Source organism: Gallinula chloropus (genome assembly GCF_964237585.1).
Source record: "Gallinula chloropus genome assembly, chromosome: 5".
Lineage (NCBI taxonomy): Eukaryota > Metazoa > Chordata > Aves > Gruiformes > Rallidae > Gallinula > Gallinula chloropus.
Window position 1 is genome coordinate 51,484,335 of NC_140090.1, and position 26,129 is coordinate 51,510,463.

A 26,129-nucleotide genomic window follows, 5' to 3' on the forward strand; every position below is an offset into this window, starting at 1 on the left:
GTAACACTGAATTTTAATTGGGTTGTAATTATAACACGGCAATTTATTTTGTGAGACTTTCAAGACTGTTCAGCCCCTCCAGCATTTTGTTCCTCAGCTGAATCTAGCTCTAAAAGTTAGAGGGAGATAAATAATTGGTTCTGAGACATACTTGCCATAAGTGGGTCAGTGTGTGTTTGTGTGCTGCCATGGACCATATTTTACCCAGGGAAAGCACCTCAGTGTTTGACCTGATAAACCGGTGATCTGCTAATTCAGGGCATTGCTGGCATGCAGGCAGAGCTGATGCTGGAGCAGTACTGGATTTATCGGAGGGAAGGAGTCATACTAGCTGGATTTAGCCTGTGGTCTGAGCACATGGAGAATCTGAATATGACCCTCAAAATTGCTAAGAATGAGAGTGTGGTAGGTGCAGGGATTTTCTTCTCTGCAGTGTTAGGAACTCTACCTAAAGGAAACTTTAGTCCTCATAAACTCGTCATTATCAAGAGAGAAAGCAAGGAAGCTGATGTGATTCTGTAGAAAGTGGTCCTCTTAATCAGGCTTTAGATGTCAAGAAATGGTAGATGAGTTCTCTTCACCTTAGTTGGATCATTGTGTTAGCAGCATGCAGGGTGGTGGGTTCTTGCTGCCACGTAAAAGTGCCTGAACCTAGGTACTAGAAAATTTCAAAGATGTCCACTGCTGGGCTGGCTCAACAGATAAGATGCTTGTTTCAAATATCTAACCATTTGAAGATCTCGATCTCAACTTCTCTAATTTTTCTTGCTTCCAACTGAGCTAGAAATGTTAGAAGGGCAGATTTCCCTGTGGTGTGGAAGAAAGATGTAAGAATTGTGTTACTATCGTTATTTGTAAAATTCCATCTGCAAATGCTGCTTTTCCTCAAATAAAAGCAGTCTCCAGGAGAAAAATCAAAAGATGGCCAGCTGGTCACAGTAGGGGCCAGCATTAAGGAGGAAGGTACAAACAATTACCTGTCCTCAAGTAAAACAAAAAAAATCACAAGAAAAATAATAATAGCAAAGTTCATAATCCAAGTTGAATTACGAAATGGGTCAGGTCCAGAAGGCTGTAAAGACCCCTGCTTTCAGCTAGCTCATTACCAGGCCTCCTGTCTCCCACCGGAAATTTCTCTTGTTTGCTGAGTTTTCAACCCTGAGATTACGAATAATGGACAAAAGTAAATCTATAAATATGTCGAGCAGGCTTTGAAACCTTAGCTTGTAAAAATACATTGAGGAGATGGAATTCCATCACTGCATATCTTTTGGAGCAGGTTATAAAAAATATCTGTTAGGACTGGAATACTAGATCTTCTTTGGAAAAAAAGGGGGCTGAAGTAGGTAACTTAAGAAGGATGTTGTCAGCCTTAGTTTTCTGTATTTTGTGGTTCATCAATGCTTTGCCGTGTTATAAGCTACATTTCAGATGTAACCATTACTTTCCACCAGGAGTTAATAATTAAAAGATTTTTGGTGGAGTTTTTCTGGAAAGTATTGTGGTCTAATTGGGAAGTTCTCGAAAGGGGTAAGGGGGAAAAAAGGAAATATCTTCAAATGCCTTCAGATTAATTTAAAAAATGTCACTTAAAAGTCTTGCCCTGCTAGAAATGCAAGAAACCTTCTGGAAAGACTTCTTGCTCTCTTCACTCAAACACACAAACTTCTACAACTAATTCTGCATTAGCCATTTCTGATTTACACAGAAAATCCTCCCTGTGAGGGTGGTGCGGCCCTGGCACAGGGTACCCAGAGAAGCTGTGTCTGCCCCTGGATCCCTGACAGGGTTCAATGCCACATTGGATGGGGTTTTGAGCAACCTGGGCTGGTGGAGGGTGTCCCTGCAAATACCAGGGGCCAGAGCTTTTGGTACATGGAGAACAATATGGGTGGCTGTTGCAACTGTCATTTTAGGTAGTTGCGTTTTCTTGTTATTCTCTTAGAAGCTAAGCATCTCAGTATAGTGTGGAAGTCAGAGACATCTTTTCAATGCAAGAATTGAGAATATCTGAAATGACTGGCATTTTGTGGAAGGAAAAAACAACAGAACATGAATCTCAGAGCTGAAGCTTTTAACGCAAAAAAGTAAAGAGCGTTTGGGAAAGAAAAACATGTTTCTTTTGTGATGCTTGATTATGATTTCCTTTATTGTAATGTGGCAGAAGGGGGTTGATGTATATTGTTTTGTCTGGGAAGGGTTTCTGCCTTTTCTATGTCTGCCACAACAAAATTGAAAATTATCTCAATTTACCATGGAGAACTTAATGAATTCAAACTGCATGAACATACCATTTCCAACAAAGACTTCTGTTTGTTTGTTTTGCTCATGGTGTCATGAAGCTATCTCTACTCTGGAAACTATCAAGGCTATGCAATTTGGCTGCTGATGGAATTTTCTTTCGTTATGTTTCTTTTCTCTCACGTAGAAGCATTTCAGTTATTGAAATTAGTAAGAACGCTTAAGTTTATTTCTTCAGATGTACCAGTTAGCAATGCCTTCATTTGCAACTGCCAGTCATATTTAACCAAGCAAGTGAGTAAGCGAGTCAAGAAAACAAGATCTATGATCAGAAAAGAGATTTGCTTTACCAGACCAGGCTACATGGCCAGTTCGTGTTCTTGCTGCAATTGCTATTCTTACCATTTCTATGGGAATTAATCAGACATTGACACTTTGATATCTAGATGTTTTTTCCATCAAAAGGAAAAGCTTAATTGGATTGCAAGTAACAGCAGCATGTATTCCACAGTTCTCCACAGCAGGTGACAGTGTCTTGAACAGCTCTGAGGCTCTGGATAAAATTAGGAAATATTTGAGCTCACACTCCCTTGTATTTTAACAATAAGCACGTAACAATGACAGACCATATAGCCAAGTTTATCCCATTCCTTCTTACCAGGACTTTTGAGCAATGATTTCCCAGAATTTGATTAGATTAAAGTGCCCTTGGATGGGCCATATGACTAAATGGAGCTAGATTCAGGGATATGCTGGGAGCCCATACTCCCTGGAGTCTGTACCTGGGGAGATTAAAGTCTTGCTTAGTGTGATAAAACAGCATAATAGGACTGCTAGATGCTATTATTAATGAATCAAGAATACTGCTTGCAGGTGGAGTACATCAGGTCTTAAAAAAAATTAGACTAATGGGTTGAGGTAAAGGTAGCACAGGAAAGGCAAGTATGGTTTGGAGTTGGACAGTAGTAGATGTCTGAAGTCGTACCACTGCTAACATGGCTTCAAAGTTTAATCTCTCTTTATCTCCCTGCCTTTAATCATCTCTAGCATAAAAACGCCGAAATGTTACACTATTAAAGTCTGCAATGGTTACGAACATGGGAATAGTCCTACTTGCAAGGAATAATCATTTTGGTTATTACAGACTAATACTGAAGACCCTCCAAATGGCATATACACGTAAATAACATAGTACGCGTATGCACGTAAGATACAGCTGCTAATCAGGTTTAGTTGTTCAGGTTTGTGGGTTTAGGATGTTTCTTACTGCCACTTCCTATTCTTTAACGTTCTGCAACAACGTGTAGGAAAATTATTGATATCTCTGTCTGTTTTAACAAACATGGCACATATGGAGAATCTAATATGCTGCATTTTCATGCGGGCAAAGAAAGCCAGCAGTAAAACCAATACTATGTCAACTTTCTAGAAACAGAATATGAGTGAGTGTTTTCCAGGATTTTTGTAGAGGTCTAAAATGTTTAGTTAAGGAAAAATCTCATTATGACAGTGAGAATACTTTGGCTTATTTCCTGCAGAAAATAGTTTCTTGCTAATATATTTGTCTTGTCTGAAAAGATCTTTTTGACAACATGGCTAGGAGAAACTGATACATTCCCGATTCTTCCTAAAGCATCGTTGTGGAATGCTGGGTTTGTTTAGTGTGCAAATGTAAATAAAATTCTCTGGAATTTTAATGACAATATTTTAGACATCTTTCTCTTTATTATTATGTCCCCTGAAAAACATTGTGGTGTAAACTTTATTGAGGGCTTTGGCATCTTCAAGAAAATTTATTGTAGAAATGCAAGTAAGGAAGACTTAGGCATAAGAAGTTGTTTTATAAGAGATTATATGTTAATGTACTGAAGCTAATGACTCCGGTTAGTTTAGAAATGAAAAAAGTTTCATTTTTTTGTGTTATTCTGATCTGTACTGTGAGAGTTTTGTGGCCTTTTGGGGGGTGCTTTTTTTTTTTAATGTCTTTTGGGTTGGTAATGAAATGCAATGTTAATTTGCAGTAATTACAGTGGTAATAAAACTGATATTGTTTTGCCATAGATGTAAAGAGATGATGTGTTTTGCCAAAATCAGAAGCTCTAATATGTGAATAACATACGAGTCTAAAGTGCTTGGCAACTGTAGTGGTTTAGCCCTGGCTGAAGGCTAGACGCCCACCAAAGTCAGTCTGTTACTCCCCTTTGTAGGTGGACAGGGGAGAAAATATATATTAATAGGCTCAGGAGTCAAAGTAAGGACAGGTAGAGATCATCTTGTCATCAAATGACATGGGCAAAACAGACTCAACACAGAGTGAAGAAAGAAAACTACTTAATTTATTACACTGCACTACAAAGAACAGTGAAAACTGGAGTTGGAAGCGTGACCAGATCTTACAGCAAACGCAACCAGATCTGAAAACTCTTCCCCCCCACCACTCCCTTCTTAGCAGACTTTAGTCAGAATTTCGCTCCCTTCCGTTCACAGCACAAGGTGGGCAGGGATTGGGGAAAAAGGGGTTCTCAGTAGCACCTTCCCCCCACCCTTCCATTCTAAGCAGACTTCCCTTTAGTCATGATTTTACTCCCTTCCTCCCCCCGCTCGCAGCACAGGAACTGGGAAGCAGCAGGGACTGGGAAAAAATGGGGTTCTCGGTTACTTCTTCATGAGCTGTTTTCCTTTTCCAGATCCTAAAACACCTTTACCTCCCACCCCGCTCCCTTCTTAGCAGACTTCACTCTAGTCATGATTTCACTCCCTTCTTCCCCCCAGTCGCAGTACAGGGGGACAGGGACTGGGAGATGGGGGCTTCAGTCAGTCCCTTGCAAGTTGGTTTCCTTCTCAGCCGGGGGTGGAGGGTAGGGGGGGAGGGCATTCAGTCCACACCCTCCCCCTGCTGCACTGTGGGGTCTCACCCACAGGAGACAGTCCTCCATGAACTTCTCCAACGTGAATCCTTTCCCACAGGGCTTTATGTTTTTATCACAGTGTCTCTCAGTCCCAGTCTTCCATGGGGTTCCAAGCCTCCCCCAGCAAACCTGTTCTGATGCAAAACTCTCTCGCACTCGTCTCTGTGTCTCTGATTCTCCTCATGGCTGCAAGTGCTGGCAGAGGCTTATCCCAACGTAGGGTCACAGCATCTTCTTTATGGCTCCACCTGCTCCATCCAGTGTGGAGCCCCTCCACAGGCTGCAGGTTGGGTCTCGGCCTTTTCCATGGGTTTCTCCACAGGCTGCAGGGGCATCGTTCTCTCCGGCACCTGGGGCACTTCCTCCCCCGCCCTTTTCCAGCCTTGGTATCTGCACAGCTCGTTACTTCTGCTCACTCCCTTCTCCAGTGGCAAAATGCAGCTGCTTCTGGGTATTTTTTCTCCTATATGTGATTCTCGGAGGCGCTATGATTATCTCTAGCCATGACTTTGGCCTTGAGTTGTCCAAAGTTTACACTGAGGCTGGCAGAAAACTGTAACTGCTGCTTACAAAAACTGTCTCAGCAGCACAGCGTCACAAAACTGCAACAGCAACAAAAATAATTATGTAAAACTGAAGAAATGAAAGAGCAGATACAAATATATGCATGGGGTAAACAAATTTTAAAGCTTTCCTCCAGGCAATATTTTTCTTCAGAAGAATTTCTTGCTGTGCCAGGTCATGCTAAAAGTAAAGAAGAATTTATATCAAAACCATGATGGAAAACCATTTAGATTTTAATAATAAAAGAATATTATCTTTGTTTCATTCTTTGCTGAAGTAGGTCTCTAATAACTCATAATAATTTTAAGGGCAGGTCAAAATCGAGGTTAGCAATAGGACCAAATATCATCTGAGTCACTTCTCATCTCTCAATCCAAGCTAACAGTCTGGAAGGCTCTTATGGATTTCCCAGATCTGACTGTGGGCCTGCATGTTACTGGGATGTGGGGAACTGATGTCTCTTAGATGAAGGGAAAGGGATCTCACAATGTTATCCTATTGTTTCATTGGGCTGGCCTATACTGACCTCAAATTAATTAAGTGTATAACCAGTTTTTCACCTAGTTATGCAGCCTTGCAGGAACACAATCAGCTTCCAAACAGATTGTTTATGCCCTCCTGAAGCTCTGTTTCCAGGTGTAGCACAGAAACCAGTATATTTGCTTAGGGAATTATTTCATTTTTGAGCAGTAGTCACATTGAGCCTGCGATAACATTCTGCTGTGAGTTCATATTCTTGGAATTTATTTTATGATGTTAGTCTTGACAGAAACTGTTGCTATGCAAATAGTATTCTCCAGATGTGAAGTGTATTATGACAATTAATAAAGAATGCATAACTAGAACATGCAAAATAATCCATGTCATGTCTTTTTATAATAAGAACCATAAAACAAACTGTGATAGGAAGTGTACGTCGTGGAGCTCTCACAAAGCTTTGACCCTAGCATGATTTTGAACAGCAATGTTTCATGATACTGTTCCCTCTACAGCAATATAAATTATCGAGGGATGGATTCACCTCTAGGATGCATGCACTCATACTAAGTGGGCATGGGGAGAAGTGAGGAAAGAGACACTTGTACACTCAAGAGCTCTTAATATATCAGTGGCTTGGTGAGTGAGTCAGAGAGGTGTGAAAACCCTGAGTGTAGGAAGAATGAATGAGATCTTCTCTATCTCAAGATCAATTTTATATGATTTGGAAACTGATAAATGAAACTACTTATTTTTTTTTATACTGAAAGAGCAATGCGTTCTTCAGTGACAGATTTTGTCTCAAAATACAGAGAATCAAGGACCCCGAAAATATATACAGAACGGCACACAACGTTGAAATCTGCAGAGCTTCTATTGCAATGTCTGAAGAGAGAGATCTCTTTTTGTAGCAAGTACCGCAGTTTAGGAAAACAAGCAAAGGCCCTGTGCTGTAACAAGGCTTGAACCTCAATCACCATTCAGGAGCTTACAGTGCTATACACCCTGCACTGTGCAGTGAAGCCCCACGTCATGTCAGGATGCCATTGTCAGGCAACAGGGATAAACGGGGTAGGAGCTATCAGGAGAAGAAAAATGAAAAGAGTTCAGTGAAAAGACTGAGATGGGATATTATTAATGTTCATAAATATCTGAAGTGTGGGAGACGGGGGAATATGGCCATCTTATTCTCAGTGGTCTGTGAGGACAGGACAAGGGTCAATGGCCTCAAGGTGGAGCACAGGGAGTTCAGCACCCAATATGTGGAAGAACTTTTTCACAGTGAGGGTGACGGAGCCCTGGGACAGGCTGCCCAGGGAGGTGGTGGAGTCTCCTTCTCTGGAGATGTTCAAGCCCCATCTGGACACTGACCTGTGCGACCTGTCCTAGGGAGCCCGCTTTAGCAGGGGGGTTGGACTCGATGATCTCTGGAGGTCCCTTCCAACCCCTACAAGTCTGTGATTCTGTGAAAAATGCAGTCACAACTTTCTTAACAAATACCAGCCGCAACATCGCAACTCACAGGGCTGACTCGGCAAAGAGTGAGGATCCTTACATCTTGCAGCCTCAATTTTATAGGTGGGGACTGGGAAATCTTTTTAAGAAGGCTGAATAGAGGAAAATGTCAAAAAAAAATCCACTCCAAAAACTGCTTAGCAGTAACATTTACATATTTCAGGAAGTTTTCCAGGTCTTTACACTGGACCTGTGATTAAACCTAAAAGCATGATGCACTTTATACAAAATGCTGGGTCCTAACCAAAGACGCTTATTAGTCATGGCCTTGAAAATACTTGTGTCTTCTACCTTGAGACAGTTTTGTTTCTCTTCACGTCATAATTGTAAACTTTTCCATTCGTTTCAGCCTGCTTTTTTTCTTTTTTTTTTTCTTTAGAGCATAATGGAAAGTTCAATAGTTGTAACTCAGTAAACACATTTTTTATGCAAGGCTTTTATATCTACTCTAGAAAGCTCTCATTTGTTTCTTTCTTCTGTAGACATGAAAGATTGTTTATTAAATATAATAATAATAATAGAGATAAGCTTTCTTACCTGGCATTAGTTCAGATTCCAACGTATTTTTCCCCAGCCTCACTTCATTATAGCTCTATTTGGTAGTGCATAACCAGCATGTGTCATGCTGAATGAAGGCTGGCTTCAGAATAACATGTCAGTAAGATGATTGCTCCTGGAACACACGGTGCCCTTACTCTATAATTAAATGCAAAACCAGCGTGGAAAAACTTGATGTTAAAAGTCTTAGCTTATGCTCACCAGAGACTAGTAGTGGAGAGTCAAATGCCGTCATACTAACCTTAATTGCTTCCTCTGTGTCTAGTTGTGGAAGTTTTGGCACTGCAATACTCCTGACGGGGGTTATTAAGCCACGGATTGAAGTGGACATGGGGGTGCAATGGTGCAGCAGGGCTCGGTCTGCCAGGGAAGTAATGACGGGGGGTGGAGAGCAGGGGGCAACTGAGCTACTTGTGGAGGGGCAAATCTGACTCTTGTGGCTCCCTGTTGCATCCCATTCATCTCCCTGGCTCCCTGTGCTGTGCCTGTCCTGAGCAGAAGCACTCAGGCTCCATCCAGCCTTCTCTCCTTGCAGAAGTGATGCTTGTTTTTGCCAGCTAAGGAAGGGCACGCCACCCCAGTGAGCACATAGGTGCTGCACCTGGCTGGAGTGTGCTGACAGGTTTGAGTGCTCTGAAGGGCATGGAAATTTAATCTGGATTTTTTTTCCCATCTGGTTTTTAAGGCTGATCAAAATTTCAAAATTCAGATGTGAGAAAAAGGTAATAAAAACGTCATCCTCTATTTTCTATTTGGCAGTAATGAAACACCTTCTTGTTCAACTGAATGTTTAATGGAGAAAGCTTTAAGGGAAAAAACTATAACAATTTCATTATCTTTACGGATACAAAAGCTTTGGATTCCTAGAGCAGCATATTTAGAGAAGGGCATTGGGAGAATGTTGTTCCGTGGCAGGAAGGAAAAAGGAGGGGGGCATGACAGGACAGCTGGCTGTCAGTGCTGTCCATCTTGTGTGTATTTTATAATTAATTTCAAGTGTGCTGGAAGATATCCTAATGGAATCAGTCTACTTTCAAGCTGAATGCAAGGTATATTGTAATATTCTCCAAAAGTAAAATGAGGTTTAGGAAGCTTTGAATTTTATTCCTTCTATTTGAAGAGATCTGCAAAGAGGTAAATAATTTTGAATAGTGGTTGCTAATCTGACTTTTCCAATCAGCACATGATGAACATTTAAATAAGTGAACTGGCTTCTTACAAGGTGAACAGAATGATTTTTTTTTTAATTAAAAATGTATCACATTTTTCAAGTTTCACTTGGCTGTCTCCTGATCTTCTTACAGTGAAAGAAGAGAACAAAGTTTGTGCTCTTCCAGGACAGCTTGCGGACTTTCAGACCAGAAATTTCTATCTTTCTCAGTTCTCATAAGAAGTAGCTACATCATACTTCAGATCAGTCCAGCATTTCAAGAGAGTAAGGTGCAAGCTCCTTAGACAGCCGACAGTATCTGTTTGTCTGATGTACTATGTGGCCTCTCTTGAACTGGCTCCACCATTTCCAGAGCCATATTTTTTTATGTCTCCTGAGACAAGGTGTTCACTTTTGATCTTGTCCCCATCTTCCCTCTTTACATGCAAGTTTTGGTTTTCAGAAAAGCCATCTCAGTCACCTGTCATTCAGAGCAGGCTACTTAATTTCCCTCTTGACTTGGCTTTAGTTACACAGGAATAATCCAAAGAGCAAAAATAGTTACCTCAGTCATCACTTCAGTGAAGACCGAGACCCTCTAAGATGAGCAGCGAGAGGTTTTTTATTCTCATGCTACTTTTTAAAATCTTCAATTTCTGCTTTTTAGCTATTTTAAGTTGAGGAAGTCTAGTTTTATACCCAGTTCAGCTCATAAAAGAATGATGCACACTACTGAAGCAGGCAGGCAGTAGGAAATGAGTGCCTTTTATCAACTGATTTTTTTTGGCTGATGAAAATAACAATGAAAAAAGAAGTGTGAATTTTGGCTGCGCTTCACTGCTATCAGTGTTCATTTCGGGTTTGACATTAAAATATTCTAAATACCCAGGAAAATGTTCTGGTAGACACAAAGCAAATGCTCTGAACGTTTCTGTGACATTGCCAGCGCCTTTTACTCTGTTCCCTCACATCTCTGCAGAAATCTGAAGTAAAGTTGTGTGAATGGATGAGCTCTGGCAGTCTTCTGGGGTGGGTTAGGTAAACCTTATGGCTCAGATTTTGACTGGTCCTTAAACTGCTTTTTACCAATAGAAAATATTGCAGTTTATGGTCTTTTCTAGTTCTAGCAAAGATGCAGTTCTTTTATCTCACTTTATCAGTCAAGGGTCTTCATTGTCCTCCTTTCAGGAGGGTAGCTGCATAGAGGAGGTCACTGTGACGTAGGCTAAGTGCCTGGTTATATGTTGTTACCTTATCTTGTGCAGTTTATCTCATTTCCATTGAATCCTGAACTACTTCAAAGCTCAATTGCCGTAGACTGTATTCCAAAAGGCTTTCAACTAGGTTTATCAGTGAGAGGGTGAATAAATGGTTGGTGAGTGGAGTCTCATGGTCATGATCAGGGTCTTGGAGATTTGCGCTAGAATCTAGACTGCTCAACACACAATGTTATAATGATTGGGAAAAGGAGTGGCCTGTAAGATGGCAAGATCATAAGTTGCAGAAGGCCATTACAAGGTGGTTATTAAATTAGCCAGTAAAATTCAATGTAAATAACTGTGAAGTGATGCATCTAGGGAAAAAAAGACTAAGTAGTTTTGTCTTTGCATACAAAACAAGGTCTGAGCTAACCACTTTTGCTTGGGAACAGGGCCTTGGAGTAACAGTAGTTCTATAAAAAAGTCAGTTTGGCGCTCCACAGCAGTCTAAAAAAGAAAAAAAAAAAACAACCCAAAACCCAAAACTTGTTGGGAGTTATAAGAGTTTAATTAAGAAGTGGAGAGTGCCTGGATGTATGGTGTTCTGGTCTCGGTTTCAAAAAAGACAGTGTGAAAGTTGAAAAAATTTTCTCCATGCAATTTTCTTATGTCTGTCAGAGTGTGAGGAAAGTTATTCGGATTAGTTAACAGGTGTTCACACCGAGAACCAGCTTTAACCATAAGGTTTTTTCCCCTCCCTTTTACAGTCAGTACCAGGTTTATAAGCTTCTAGCCCTCTCCAAAGGCAATCACTATTGTCAGCCTTCCATCTGGATTTTTGAGAGGCACATTGTTATTCATTTAGGATTTTGGCTCAGAGGCCAGAGTGTGGCTGGCATTGTGGATGAAAAAGAGGGAAAAAACTCCTGTTTTACACCTTGCTCCTTTCAGCACCTGCACTTCTCTCATAAGTTTGTGTGAAAGATGCATACATGCATCAGAGGGGCAAATCCTTCATTGATTTCCAGTAGCTTAATATTTAGGTACCTCTGAGGTTAAGAAATCCCTAGGAAACTGTGAGAACTGGAGGGAACAAACTTACAGACATCAATTTTTGCAGAAATCGGATCTACACCACCTCTTCTGTTTCTTTCATAAGTATTTTTCCACTCAGTAATAATTTCTGGAATGTTAAAATAATGATGCCAAAGCCTTTAGATAGCAGATGTAGTTCTCAAATGAATTATAAACTTGTACCTAGGGAGCAGAGATTAGAACTGTACCGTATTTATTACAGAATCACAAACCTTTTCCATGTGGGAGCAAAGAGGTTTCCTTTCACCTATGTCAATAATACAGTTCAATTCTATTTTATGGTGGGTACTGTCCTTACTGCTGTAATGTCCTACCATCCCCTGTTAGATTTTAATCTCCTGGAAAGATTTCTCAAAGGCTGCATCATCTGAATTTTTCACCCCGGTCTCTATTTAGTATCTATAAGAAAGGAGTTGGATATACAGCAGTTCTCTTGAAAGTCAGCTGGGTGCTGCTGTGTGATCGCTCCTCTTTGGAATTAGGTTGGCAGCTCACAGATAGAGTCAGGATTTGATAGACCACGTGAACGCTTCTTGGTTAAACTTTGCCTCTTCTTATCCAGTCAGCAGCCAGTAGAGAGCAATATTGCACACACGTGAGAAATTAGTTCACTAGACACTACTACTCTAAGGGGAATTAGCCACTATAATTATCACTTTCCTTCTCTGATACTGATGAAATAACTAAGCTAGACATAAAGGAGCTTAGGCTTTGCTAATTTTTGTCTTCTTCTCAATACTTACTTTTTATCTTGTGTATAGTCGATGGCTTGTCAAACCTGAAGCTAATTTATTTGGTATTATATATTTAAAATGTTTTACTCTCTAAGAACCCACTAATGGGATGTAACACATCGAAATCAGATTAAAGAGCTGTGGGAAAAAAATCTTTTGATCAGCTAGTTGAATAAAGCTTTCTGCTTCTACGGTGAATTTATTTAGGCACCCTATTATGAATTTATATAGGCACCCTGTTTTGTATAAACCCATATTATGTTCAGAATTTAATTTGGACTAGATTACCATGCCGAGGTCACATGCATGTGCATATGTTTATTAGCACTTCAGGATCTCCTTCAACTATTTCTTTGCCACCTCCTTCTTCAAATTGAATCCAAATTTTTCCTGATATAATATTTATGTGGTGTATAAAACTGTACAGGATTGCTCCATTTCTGAAAATAAAATATCTGGAATAAAATATCTTATTACATTCATACCTGCCCATAATAACAGTTTTTAATCGAGAGTCTTCCAAGGAAAGGACAGATAATCAAACTTTGAATAATTTATCCACTGAATCCAAACATCTCTGAACATGGTGATAAAAAGGATCACTAGACACTCACTAAGTGTAGCTGCATAGTTTTTACAAGCCCTCAGTTTTACTGAGTGACCCTCAGTAGCTGTTGCCCTGTCTTAGCCCTCACAGCAGCTTAAATCAGTCTCGACCAAATTTCAGATTCACAAAGGTAGAGGGAAGTCCTGTGCTTGCCCTCCAGGAGAAGGCAAGGCAGCAAGGAAAGGTACTTCAAGCACAGAATAAGACCCTCGTACTCCACTAAATCAATAAATAAAACCTCAGTTCTGCACCGAGTCCTGGACATGGGGTTCCTCTGTGTACCACATACAGCATCAGTGGGTAAAAAGTGATGAAACTAATTCTACCAGGGTCTCAGAGTCCCATCTGGTGAGGTCTGAAATGTGCTTTTGGGCAGGGTGGGGCTGCAGACTCTTCCTGAGGTCACAGCGCTCACTGCATTGTCTTTGTTCCTCAAGGCCCAATGCAGACTTTGCTGTGAAGAGAGAAAATGCATCTTTAAAAATAATCAGTAAAGGTGTTTCTCTTCTCCATCATTCCATCACGAACCCTTGATTCAATTTCCTAAAGGTTTTTAGAGGTTTTTAGTGAATTTGGAAGACAGAATTAAGGCAAGGATTGGTGGTTGGGAGGACTTACAGGGTTTACCAGCCTCCTTAGTACGAGTTGGAAAGATTGTCACATGAAAGTGGAGTAAGTCTATTCAGCATTGGGCTACACTTCACTGGATGACATGCAATAGCCTTTTCTACATGCCCTGGGAATGAATAATTCATTCCTAATAATAATACTCATTCGAAATAGGGACATTTAAGAGAAAAATTATGTGCTTCTCTGTATGAAAAAGCAATCCCCTTCATTCCAATGTATTTTTTCTTGTAAATTCTTACAGATCTCTTCTAGCTATGTGTGTGAGAGAGAATCCAGGTGCTTATTAATAATATGATGGAGTTATATGCCTACAGATGAGCTTTGAGAAACCTTAGTTCATTAGTTTAAGAAATGATGCTTCTGGTTACATCATTTTCCCAGACATTTTACATCAAGGTGAGCAGAAAGGAGCATTTGCTTCTGCCTCAGTCTCTTCAGCGTCATCTCTGTCATTCCGGTGTAAACCCACGTTTCTCTGCAGTGATTTAACTTCCCTCTTTGACGATGTTATGGGATCAGCCTGCCGTTGACAGGAGCTGAAGTACAGATGCACACAGAAATGCTTGTCCCCAGGTTCTCTCTACACAGAGAGCTGACTGAGGAATCACCCCCTTTCCCACTGCTGCTCACCTCTGCCAGGTGAACCTTCTTGGGTATCACTCGCCATGGACACGTGTGAGCAGGACGGGAGGAAACGGCAGTCTGTGAAGAGCAGAACTGCACAGACCATAAACCAGTACTTGTCCTTTTACATATGTCTATGCTAGAACAGAAAGGATTCTGAACCAGAAATGCCGACATCAGTCCTTGTTTGGGTCCAGACAGTGGAAATGGTCTCTGTCTTCATGATGAGTATTTCAGGTCTAGCTTTAGGACGTGAGCATCTGCTCCTATGAGCTGCAAGCCTGTCCCTTGCCTGACAAGAATACACTTAATGAAATTAAAGAGCAATAAAATCAGCTACATTACTCAAGATTATTACTTTCTGCCACATTGTGTATTCATACTATAATTTACCACCACAGGAGATCATAGGAACAAACTCTGGGTTTTACCGAGGCCTTTGTGATGTTATGGCTATAATCAGAGGCAGCTCCACCAGCCGCCATAATGAGGGCAATCAAATCCCACACTTCAGCATGCAGCCTGATGCCCGCGGAGTCCACACAGAAAAGACTCCCCTCCTCTTCCCAACCCACCCAGTAGATAGCACACAAGTGGGCATGAAAGTTATATGGGTTTAGGATTTTGATAAAGCATCAAGAGCCACGTGCTCCTGAAGGCAAGGGAGAAGATTGACGTGGTAGAGCTCCATCAGATACATAGCAAAATTTCCTTTGCTTTGAGAAGTCCTGACAGATTACTGGAGATCTGTTGATTTAACTGATCATCTGCCAGAAAGAAAACCGTAGTGGCCTATGAAGCAGGAAGAGATACAACAGAAGGAGAAAAACTAAAGCTGTGGAAAGAGCAATTTTCTCTCTGTTAACAGAAATAAACTTCACCACATTTTTGTTGTTCCCATGGAAATCTTTACTGACTTCTATGGCATGAAGATTTTTATCTCCAGATTTCAGGTGAGCCCTTGCTGCTTCCATGTGATGAGACTTACCTTGCAGGAGAAGATGTCATTAGCATCTGGATACACATATAAAGCTCACACCCCCAAGAACATCTGCCTTGCCGGGAGTGGAGGAAGATGTTTCTTCTTTATAGAAACATTCCAGCTGTTCTGAAGGCATACACGGGTCATGGATGTGCAGGGCCAGCTGAAAAGAAGGCGGTGCTGCTGTTTGAATCCTCAGAACTGGGCAACAAAACTGAGCTCTAATGGCTTGCTCTCCTGCCCCATGGCTGATCGCCACCCCCGCTGGGTCGCATGCCTGACTGCTGGCCTCTGCTCATTCAGTGCTCCTCGCGGTCGACAACCCGTATCATATCCCTGGATAAAGGCAGCTCAGGCTTTTTCTTCTATGTGCTCCATTATTCAGGCTTTTCTTTTTTAAACACTGGTCTTTATGAAATTTTAATCTTCCAGGACATGATTGATACAATGACTGGAGAAAATAAAAGAAGGTCGCATGGCTTCCTTCTTAGGTCAGAAAGCTGTGACAGGATAACTTGGTAGCTTAGAGCAGAAGAGCTAACAAATCTCCCTCTCCCCTTTCTCCTTCTCTCTGATGACCTATGAAATCTTTTCTACAGCTCATTAGCTAAGCCTGGGTTCCTCCTGCTTTCATCAGCCTACCCAAGCTAAGGTTGGAGATCTGTGAAGCACCCCAGGGGGACATGTTGGAAACCAGAATTTGAGAAACAGGGTCAGCTGGAAAGAGACTCACGGCCATCTGCCTGTGCTTGCAATCACAGGCTTTCCTGTGCAGGCGTGGGAGCTGCAAGGTGCCTGCATGGTGGCTAGAAGAGAAAGGAAGCCTGAGGTCTCTGCTGTTGTGGTTTATTCTGGATGTCTGCCTTTTTGTAATGGAGGGTCCTGGCTTCTACCTCACTCTAAGCATTTCCTTCTCTCAAAAAGGAAGGCAGACAACAGAGAAGTGTTCTCAGTGTCCAGCAAGGCAAATATGTGAATAGGCAAAGAAATAAAGGGACATCTAGCCAAGTTCTCTCCCACTCCCACCGCAAAATTCCTGCTTTGTTTTTTTTTTAAGGTGGCTTTGCTATATTGTTGGAGGGAGAGATGATGAAACACTGGAAATAATGTAGGATGACTTTCTAATAATTCTAATTTATTAATAGACACAAGAGTAAATTAGGATGAATTTTTCTGGCAAAATGAGTCTTGAAAAAATATGAGAAAAAATGTATCTTTCAAAACTTTTTGAGTTTCTTCCAATGACATCCTTTTCTTTTTTGTCCTAGTTTCCATCCAGATCATTATGTTGTTATAATAACTTTAAATGTTTGGTGTTCAGCTGTGTCCCTAAGTAATTTTAAAAAGAAACCTCTTAAAGAAGTCCTACAGCCAGCCCTTGGGTTGAGATATGTACGGAGACGCTTTCATGGGAGGAGAGGTCAGATCCTGTGTGTTTGATTATCCCCAATTCACATTTCTTTCAGAGGGAGCAGAGGGTTCTCAGAACGAAATAGAAGCCAACAGCACTCACAGGGACCTTTTGTCCATTTAAAACTATCACCTGACAGTAGCGTTACCTCAGTTTACACCCGTAAGGCTCTGCTCACAGCTCCAATGGTTTGAAATGCCTGTTTTCAAACAGGAGTGTGCACTGCCTGAATGTATTGTGGGTTCCAGGTAAAGATGCAGTCTGGGGCAAGTGTTTGATGCTTACAATGATTTCACTGAAAGGGAGGCAACTGTTCACATCATGGTATAGTCATTAGCAGCGTTCCTCTGGCCTGCTTGTGGTGCTTCCTGTGCGGTGTATGTCTCCCCAGCAAGCCTTCTCACCTCCTCTGTGCTGTGATTGCGGTCACTGTGTGCGCTCATAAATGCATGGAGTGGGCTCACTATGCCTGATTTAAAATAAATTGCTGTGCAAAAAGCAAGTCAGCCAGGCTCTGAACAGAATTTCAGACTAGGATGAGATTGCAAGGCAAGCAGAAGAAATACACTTTTTTCCTTCACATTCTCGACGTCTTTTCCCCCTTATGGTTTTGAATTGTGTTTAACAGTAGAATTGCTTCATGCTACAGCTTCTCCTTGTCTCTGAGGAAAGCTCCAGGGGCTTCATCTAGACAGAAGTGAAAGATTTGTACTGTGAAGGTCTAGGGAGATTCAGAGGACTGAAGTTGTCACTGAGCACCTGCGGAGGTGAGAGAAGCAAAGCTTGAGAGGTAGAGAACATCACCCGCTTGAAAAGAGTGCGAGAAAAGGAGAGAGATTGTCCCCAGCAGGGATGAGATGGGAATATGCTGTGACAGGAAGGGAGGCAATCCTGGACAAATTTCTCCTTTTAGCTCATGGTGTTATAAATGAATGTTTTGAGTTCTTATTTTAGATTTAAATTAGTTAAACTAATCAAATGTGACCAGTTGGTGGAATAAATAGATCTCTGCTGCTGTCATCTACTGAAATAAAAAAAACCCTTCCCAATTTATTCTGGTGATCACCTGCATGTCAGTGTGAGGAATTAAAGTCATAAACCCAGTACTTAATCTGCATTAACGGCCATTTCTTTCACCACTCCCCGTAGGCTTGCCAGTCCTCTGAGACACATCTTGTATGCATCTGCGACTGTCTCACAGGGCAAACCGCCTGGGAGGGTTTAGCTCTGTCCACGTGCTCTCCACGTGGGGCAGTAGTTTCTGTTATTCCCAGGCTCCCATGCTGATTCTGCAACAGCAGCTCAGCACCTTAATACGAAGAGAAGGGAAAAGAAAAATAGACATGGCTGTTGTTTGAAAGTTCTCTACACCCACATGATTTTAACTTACTAACTTTATGATGTCAGAAATCACTTTTCAAAGCAACTATGGGCTAGGATGCATTTCTGGTGTGCTTGAAGTACAGCCTGTACGTGAAATATAAATCCGCTATAAAATGACAAAATAGTTCAATGCAGTGACTAGCCAAACTTTGTCTAAAAATAGCATTTAAAAAACTCAAGCCATTGAGAAGGATGGAAGTGATCAGCTATGTGATTTCACATTGATTCAATTGCATTTGCAGCTCATAAATTCACTTAACATTTCCGGACGCTTTCGACTTCGTGCATTCCTACAGCGCTTACCTTCTGACTCAGAGGAGACAGACTCTTACCACAGCCTGTATTTCTGACAACAGAGACGTGAATATGTAAATGTTCCCTCTGCCTTTTTAAGCCTGCGTGGTGACCTAAGTAGAGAGCCCTGCAGTTAGCACACACTGGCTCGGACATAGAGCAGCCCAGGGAACTGAATCAAGAGATCAGTGAGGACAGCATAGTCATCCTTGTGTAAATGTTAGTGGTGAGTAGCTAGCTGCAGCCAATGCTCTCCTTTCCCTGGTAATGTGTGCTAGCTCCCGCTGACATTTGTGTCCACCATACAGAAGAGCACAGCGCAGCCATCCCAGGCAGAGCTTCTCACCTTAAAAATGATACAGCCGCGCTTGGATTGGTTTGTGGGTCCTGACATCGTGTACAGCTAGACACCTCTGTTTCTACTGCAGAAGCCCACCTCTTGTTTTTGGGGGAGCCAACTGAACATGAGTCAGCAGTGTGCCCAGGTGGTGAGGAAGGCCAATAGCATCCTGTCTTGTATGAGAAACAGCGTGGCCAGTAGGTCTGGGGAGGTGATTGTGCCCCTGTACTCAGTATTGGTGAGGCCGCACCTTGAGTGCTGTGTCCAGTTCTGGGCTTCTCACCATAAGAAGGACATTGAGGACCTCAGGTGAGTCCAGAGAAGGCACAACCAGGCTGGTGAAGGAGCTGGAGGACAATTCTTATGAGGAGCAGCTGAGGGAGCTGGGGGTGTTTAGTCTGGAGAACAGAAGAATGAGGGGAGACCTTATCACTGCCTACAATTACCTGAAAGGAAGTTGTAGAAAGGTGGGTGATGATCATCTAATCTGAACCTGCCCTGGCACAGTTTGAGGCCATTTCCCCATTGTCCTATTATTACCTGTCACCTTGCTGAAGAGACCATCGCCCACCTCTCTACAACCTCCTTTCAGGTATCTGTAGGTGGAAGGAATAAGGAAGTTTTAAACTCCTTTTATGTGCTTGTAGTGAAGCCTGTGATGTTTCAGGTGATTTTGAGGTCAGGCTCCTGTATGAATGTTTCAAAACACACCGATTTTCCAGCTCATGGGTGGACTAGTTGCCACACCTCAGAGATGACTGCTGTCCTTGGAGTTGTCTTCCTTCTGCACTTAGCATCTGCACCACACCTTCTTGTTAATTCACTTTTACTGAGAACAGATGTGGAGATAAGCCTAATCTTTCACCTTCAGAGATGTTTCTTACATGTGAGACCTAAAGGATTTTGATGTAACATTATAATGAAAAAGCATATCACTAGCTATGTAGATTCTTGGGTCTGGATAAACAGAAATTATCTCTTACTACTGCTGTGAATCTGGCATCTTTTGAAAGCATAATTTTCTTTTAAAAGAATAAGCAAGAATTGCAGTTAATTTCTGTCCTGTACATTGCACCGGGAGTGATGTGAATCTTATTAGTACATACAGGTTTATGAGAGAGCATACAGAGAAGAAAAATCTCTGAAATTATTACATTTTACCTCTCTAACCTTTGTTCTTCTGCAAGGTCAAACTGCATATTTAAAATGTGTGCCTGACACAGACTTTCTTTAAAGATTAAGGCTGCTGAAAGTTGTGCTGTGTTGGATTTGCCACCCTGAGCAGCCTGAACACCGAAAGCAGCACGAGAGGTTTGCCAGGTCATGATTCCAATTGCCTGAGAGAGCAGAAATGATTCCTTGTTATGGTACTGAGATCCCCATCCTCATTAAGGCAAGAAGAAATTTTATCCATCAGATGCTATTTAAAAGTAACCAAACCTTTCTTAACCGTTCGGTGCTCTTCTCTTGATGAAGCCAATTAGCTGTGCATAGAAGTAGCCAAGAAATAGGCAAATAATTATGTTATTTGTACTGGTTGCAGAAGAAATTAAATGTGGTGAAGCTCAAGGAAAGAAGACACTGGAGACCAAAGGGGAAGGGAGAAGACAAGAGGAACAGAAGGAAACTTAATTTCTGATTTTCCTCTCGGTAATATGTGTGTTGTAGGGACTTAGTATAGTATTTGGTGTCAGCTATGGGCGTGGGAAGATTCACTAAATCTAGTTTCTCCTTGGCAGATAGATAGAGTACATTCCAAATCTGGAGGAAGGTTGTTTGGGAAGTATGTCAAAAGGCAGGGTTTACCTGAGGCCTCATTAACAAAGTTGGGCAACTTTAGGCTTAATGAATGGGTTTGCTATAAAAATTTACCCTTCAATAACATTTCTCATAAAAATCACCCAAGCATCCACTGCCACACCAGCAGCAAAGTGAAGCTTTTCCAGCCTGTGAAACAAATACCAGCAGTGCCTCCCAGCTCCTGGGGACTGGTGTAGGTGGGCCTCACTCCAGGCAGGAGAAACTGTTTCCTAGCCACAGAGGAGCACTGTGGTTTAGTTGAGATAACTCCATGATAATTTATGGGAAGTGGCAACTCATTTAAAAGAGGATTATCATAAAATCACAGACCAGTTTGGGTTGGAGAGTCCACCCAGTTCCCCTGCCCTACGGTGGTCAGTGACACCCTCCACCAGCCCAAGGTGCCCAAAGCCCCTTCCAACCTGGCCTTGAACCCTGCTAGGGATCCAGGGGCAGCCCCAGCTTCTCTGGGCAACATGTGATGAGGACTTTCTTCGTAATATCTAATCTAAATCTCCCATCTTTCAGTGTAAACCCATTCCCCTTTGTCCTGTCCCTCCATGCCCTTGTAACCAGCCCCTCTCCAGCTTTCCTGTAGCCCCTTTAGGTACTGGCAGGCTGCTGTAATGTCCCCCCACAGCCTTCTCTTCTTCAGGCTGAACAAGCCCAACTCTCTCAGCCTGTGTTCATAGGAGAGGTGCTCCAGCCCTCTGATCATCCTGATGGCCTCCTCTGGACACACTCTAACAGAATAATAATACAAAAGAAGGAACTAATTTCTTGTAAGGCCTTCTACTGCTTCTCTTTAATGATCCGGATTTCAGAGATCAATTCATAATAAGGTTAGAATGAGATGGAAGGGAATTGAAGTTTAATCTGATTTTGACACACAGTAATTAGGCACTCCCAAAGAAGCAGATGGGTTGATACTGTAATTATAGTGCCCTCAAATGATCACTAAAACAATACTCACAATTCTTTTGTGATGTGTCTTGACAGATTCTTAAATTGGAGGAGAGAAAACTTCCTTGGGTCCCTTACCGCTGCTGTATTCTTATGTTTTTTTTGGAAAAGACACTTGTGTGTATACATTAATGACTTTTCCTGCTTGAATTCAGTTACTGGAAACACCCTGCAAGAGTAAAGCCTTATATTTTTCCTCTCAGCAGGCACCTGGGACCTGGTTCTGCAAACACGGTGTGGGTAGGATTTCTGTGCGCAGGGCACAGGGCAATGGTTTCCAAGGAGACAAGTACATTGTGCTTGGGGTGACAGAGATCCTGAGAGACTGAGATTGGGTGGAACAGCACTCTGTTTATCAGCCTGCTCGCTGATTGGGAACATGAAGAGCCTCATAGCTCTGTAGTGACTTTACAACCGGCAGGCATTTGCTGGCAGCTGTGCACAGCACCGATGTCGAGATGCTGTACTTTTGATTTCTGTGAAAGATCGGAGATGAGGGGACTCCTTGCACATTAGGCATTGTCATCAATATTAAGGAATGCTTGAGGTGTGTGTTTTTCCTCTTCTGGCTGTTCACCCTAATGCCAGCCAGCAGTGGGATCGCAGGGGTCACACCACAGCGACCACAGAGCTGCTCCTTGTTCCTGTGCCACCAATTTTCTTGCAGTGTGGGCTAATCTCCAGCAGTGTAAATAGCAGTACATGGTGTGGCCCAGATTAGTGATGAAACGCTGGTCTCTGTCATCAAGAATCAGAGCAAAATCCCAATGCAGACACAGCCTTTAACGCAGCAAAAGCTTGTGCTGAAAATCCCCTGGACAGGCGCTGGAAGCGGACTTGGAACAATCTCACCAGAAATTAAAGAGAAGTGCTGTCCAGGCTCCTTGTTCTGAAATAATCTGTTATTCTGTGAAGAATTTAAATGGATTTTGAAGTCAAATTACATTAAGCCTGAGTTTAATAGTGTGCCTGTGAACACTGAAATACGATACAGAGCTTAGAGAAGTCCGTGTTTCAAGCTCTATCAAGAAGCCACAGTGTGAAAGCCCGGTGTCTCTGTGGCTTTTGTGACAAGCCATGCTGCAGCTAAAGGAAAACTTTTTTTAGTCCTCCTCAAAAAATGAAGTTATTTGTACTTTGGAAGGTGTAGCCGAAGGGAGTGGGCAAAACTGTGCAAGGATGTAGCTGACAGGTGAGAGAAGACAGGTGTGGACTATAAAAGCAACCACAGTCCCATCACAAGGCAGGTTGTGGAATCTGGGTTGTTCCTTAGACTGTTAAATTCAAACTGTAGTCCTGTGTGGAGCAGATCAGAAAGCAGCTGTAAAATACACATTCAGTACTGAGTGCTGCTCTTAATTTCTGTGATGTATTATATCTGTCAGCTTCCCCATTCTCCATTCACATCACCCTCCTGAATCCAGCTGGAGTGCAGATAATGTGGATAGGTATGAGGTGGGGCGGGGGGAGGAGGCTGTTGATAGATAATAATGTGTTTATGAAATGGCCTACAAGAAATCAGACCTTTCTACCGCGCTGGTTTAATAGAGAAGGTTAGCATAATAACTCAGTTCCTTATACGTGCCCAGATGACAATGTTGTGACTTCTCCTCTCTCGACTTAATTCAAGGATCATTTTCACAACCTGATTTACTCTCCTACCTTCTCCAGATGTGTTGAGTGAAGTAATAGATGGGCAAAGGAAAACAAATCAACGCTCACAACATAGTACATGCTATGTTTTGCTCAGGCTGAATTATGTGTAGTATTCTAAGTACATCTTCCTTGCTTGAAGAAAAATAAATGGAAAAGACAACCCTTTTTAGATCGAGTAGTTGCCTAGAGCATTTTCTGTGGAAGATTCTGCAGCTTCTTCTGAAATTCTGTGGGAATTGCCATAAGGGAAAGTCTACATGTAGCGTGAGAGAGAGAATACAAGCCTCCTCTAGCACAAACAGTAACTCATCAGTGCTCACAGTTGAGAAAGGGTGTGGATACGCTCCGATGGTGCTCGGTGCTCAGTTCACAAATAAAATCTTTCTGATTGAGGGCTGTCAGAAGTCACTCATGCTTACTGCATTGTCCATGGGACTGGGGTTGATGCTGCCTGTAAAGAGCAGTCTCATAGCAAACATGTGGAATGTTTCTAACTGAGTAAACACCAGAGAATGTATTACAGTGTCCTCAGAGGGGAGAGAGCAAATGCCGTGAGGGGCAAGGGGTGAGCAGTGCCCGAGATGTTTGTCACTGCGTGAAGGGGAGGATGGGGAAGAGAAAAGCAAACTTACTGAACTAAGCAGATTGGAGCATGTCAGCAGGAACTGCTTTTGCAGTGCTTGTGTTCTCCTTTGCTCACGTTCTTTTTGTGACATGCCGGGGCAGCTAAGCACGTTTTGAGATCCCATGCAGTTTGCTATTATGTCTTTTGAAAGCCTGCTGATTTGGAATGCATATGGTCATTTCTAAACCATAGCTTTGGCAGGGCACTGTGATCACAGGAGGACGATCATTACTATGTTTACAGTTGTTACCTCGCCAACGCGATGCTGCATGAGATAGAAGTGCTGCAAGTCTTTTATAGTCATACTGGAACAGTTAAATAAAAGGATGATTTGAACATACCGAGCGTTACTGTTCCCAGGTATTTTGATGGGAAATGGCTTTCTAATTACAGGAAATATTTTGTGGCTGCAGGTTGACTTCCTCTGAATTTCATTGAGGAAAAAAGGCAGCATTTCCTGCAAGAGCAGGCACTGCACTTTAGCACAAGTATCATTTTCAATGAAATAAAAATGAAATATTTTTAACAGGGAAAGGAGGAGGCAACATCAGAAGGAAAACAAAAATGGGATGTTTGGATGAGACGTAACAATTTGGTCACCACTGCTCCTGCACCCTTCTTTGGGAAACACCCTCATATCTGACCAGATTTTAGAAGAGAGGTTCCATTATCTACTAGCAAAGCATCCGGTGTATTTTTGATTACCTTTAAGAAGCAGCTGATATTTTTTTCGGTGGGTTTGGAAGTGATGTCAGTAATCAAATCTATGAAGATAGTTTATAGTGGTGCTAAATATTAAGCTCTGAGCCTCCCATCTCATTCTCCTAGGGTGATGGCAAGTAATCTAGACCAGGTCATGTTTGTGCTACTGCAGCTGGATATTTATCCATCCAAGGTAGCTGTCAATCAAAGTTGGATTTCCCTGACAAGTAGGACTTTAAAACAATATTAGAAAGTCATCTTGTGATTCAGCAGGTGAGAGAATGTCAGCTTTTCTCTGGCTGCTAGAGCAGAGGTCCACAGTTTCCCCTCCATCCCCGGAGCTCCTGCGTGAACTGAAGGCAACCAGCTCTCTGCAGCGAGGCCAGGCCAGGTTAAGTGCTCAGAGGACAGCAGGGCAGTGGGCAGCGTTCCGCTAGATGGTACAGATGATCAATCTCTGCACTAGATTAGTGAATTCTGAAAGAGATCCCTAACGTGCAAAGTTAATCAAGTTCTGGCCTAATTAAACCACATTACTGCTGTTTTGTCTGTCTTCCTGTGGTGTCCAAGACAATAAGCTACAATGAAGGAGGCCTGGTGGTGTAGTTTTATGCATCTCTTAACAGGTCAAATAACGCTGGTATATGAGCGTTGATCATATGGAGAGACAAAAGGCTAAGATTTGTTAACTTTATCCCTCCTGCCAAGTTAATTTTAGTACCTTTTTGGCAGTGCTAATTAAACCATATTACATTCCTTCCCATTGTGTGGCAGCTAAATGCTAACAAACAGAACTATTGAACAGCTGAAAGCTGCTTAAAATGGCTTCTACTTTGTCATATGCAAACTTTTGTGATGAATAGATCATTTTAAACTCAAAGGAAAAGTTTCTGTTTTAAAGAAACTGAAATACAGTTATGCTGTCAATCTCTATATGATCTCCAGCCATCACCTAAACCCGCTGAGCACCTCTAAACCATATTTTGATTTCTTCTGGCTTTGTAGAGGTATACAGACAATTCAGCAGTGTTCAATGGATGATGTGAAATATATTAATGCATTTTCCTTTCATTCCCTTCCCAATAAGTCAGCAAAAACTGTACTGCTACATACTGCTGGAAACAAAACCAACATAAAAAGTTTAAGAAATTGACATGATTTTGGACAAATACAGAACTGACAGAAACAAGTTATAAATAATAGTTAATTCTTAGTTTATTTCTGCTGAAATATTAAATACTAATGTAAATATGAAATATTAATCTCAGTGTTTAATTCCAGTTTTCTTTATACCATCAATATTAAAGTGCATGTCCTGTAATTTCCTTATGAGTTTTCCATACCTGGTATTTCTCTGTAACTCTAGGATTCACCCAGAATCTCAGTTAGGTTTTCTTTTGATTTCTTCTCAAGCAAGTCATTGGCTTCCTACAGGGAAAAAACTTGAAAATCTACTCTAATTTCGCAACAACTAATTTTAAATAGTCAAAAGCAGTCAGAATACAATTTGATTTTAGCGTTGTTGATCTCATGCTTGGAAAAGAATCTTTTTAATGCACATTCACTATTTACATTTACCAGTATAACACAAGAATATGACCTTATTTGTTTGGTTGCTAATTGACAGAAGAGGCCTCTGCCTGGAATTCTTGTTCAGTTTTGCTCCCAAA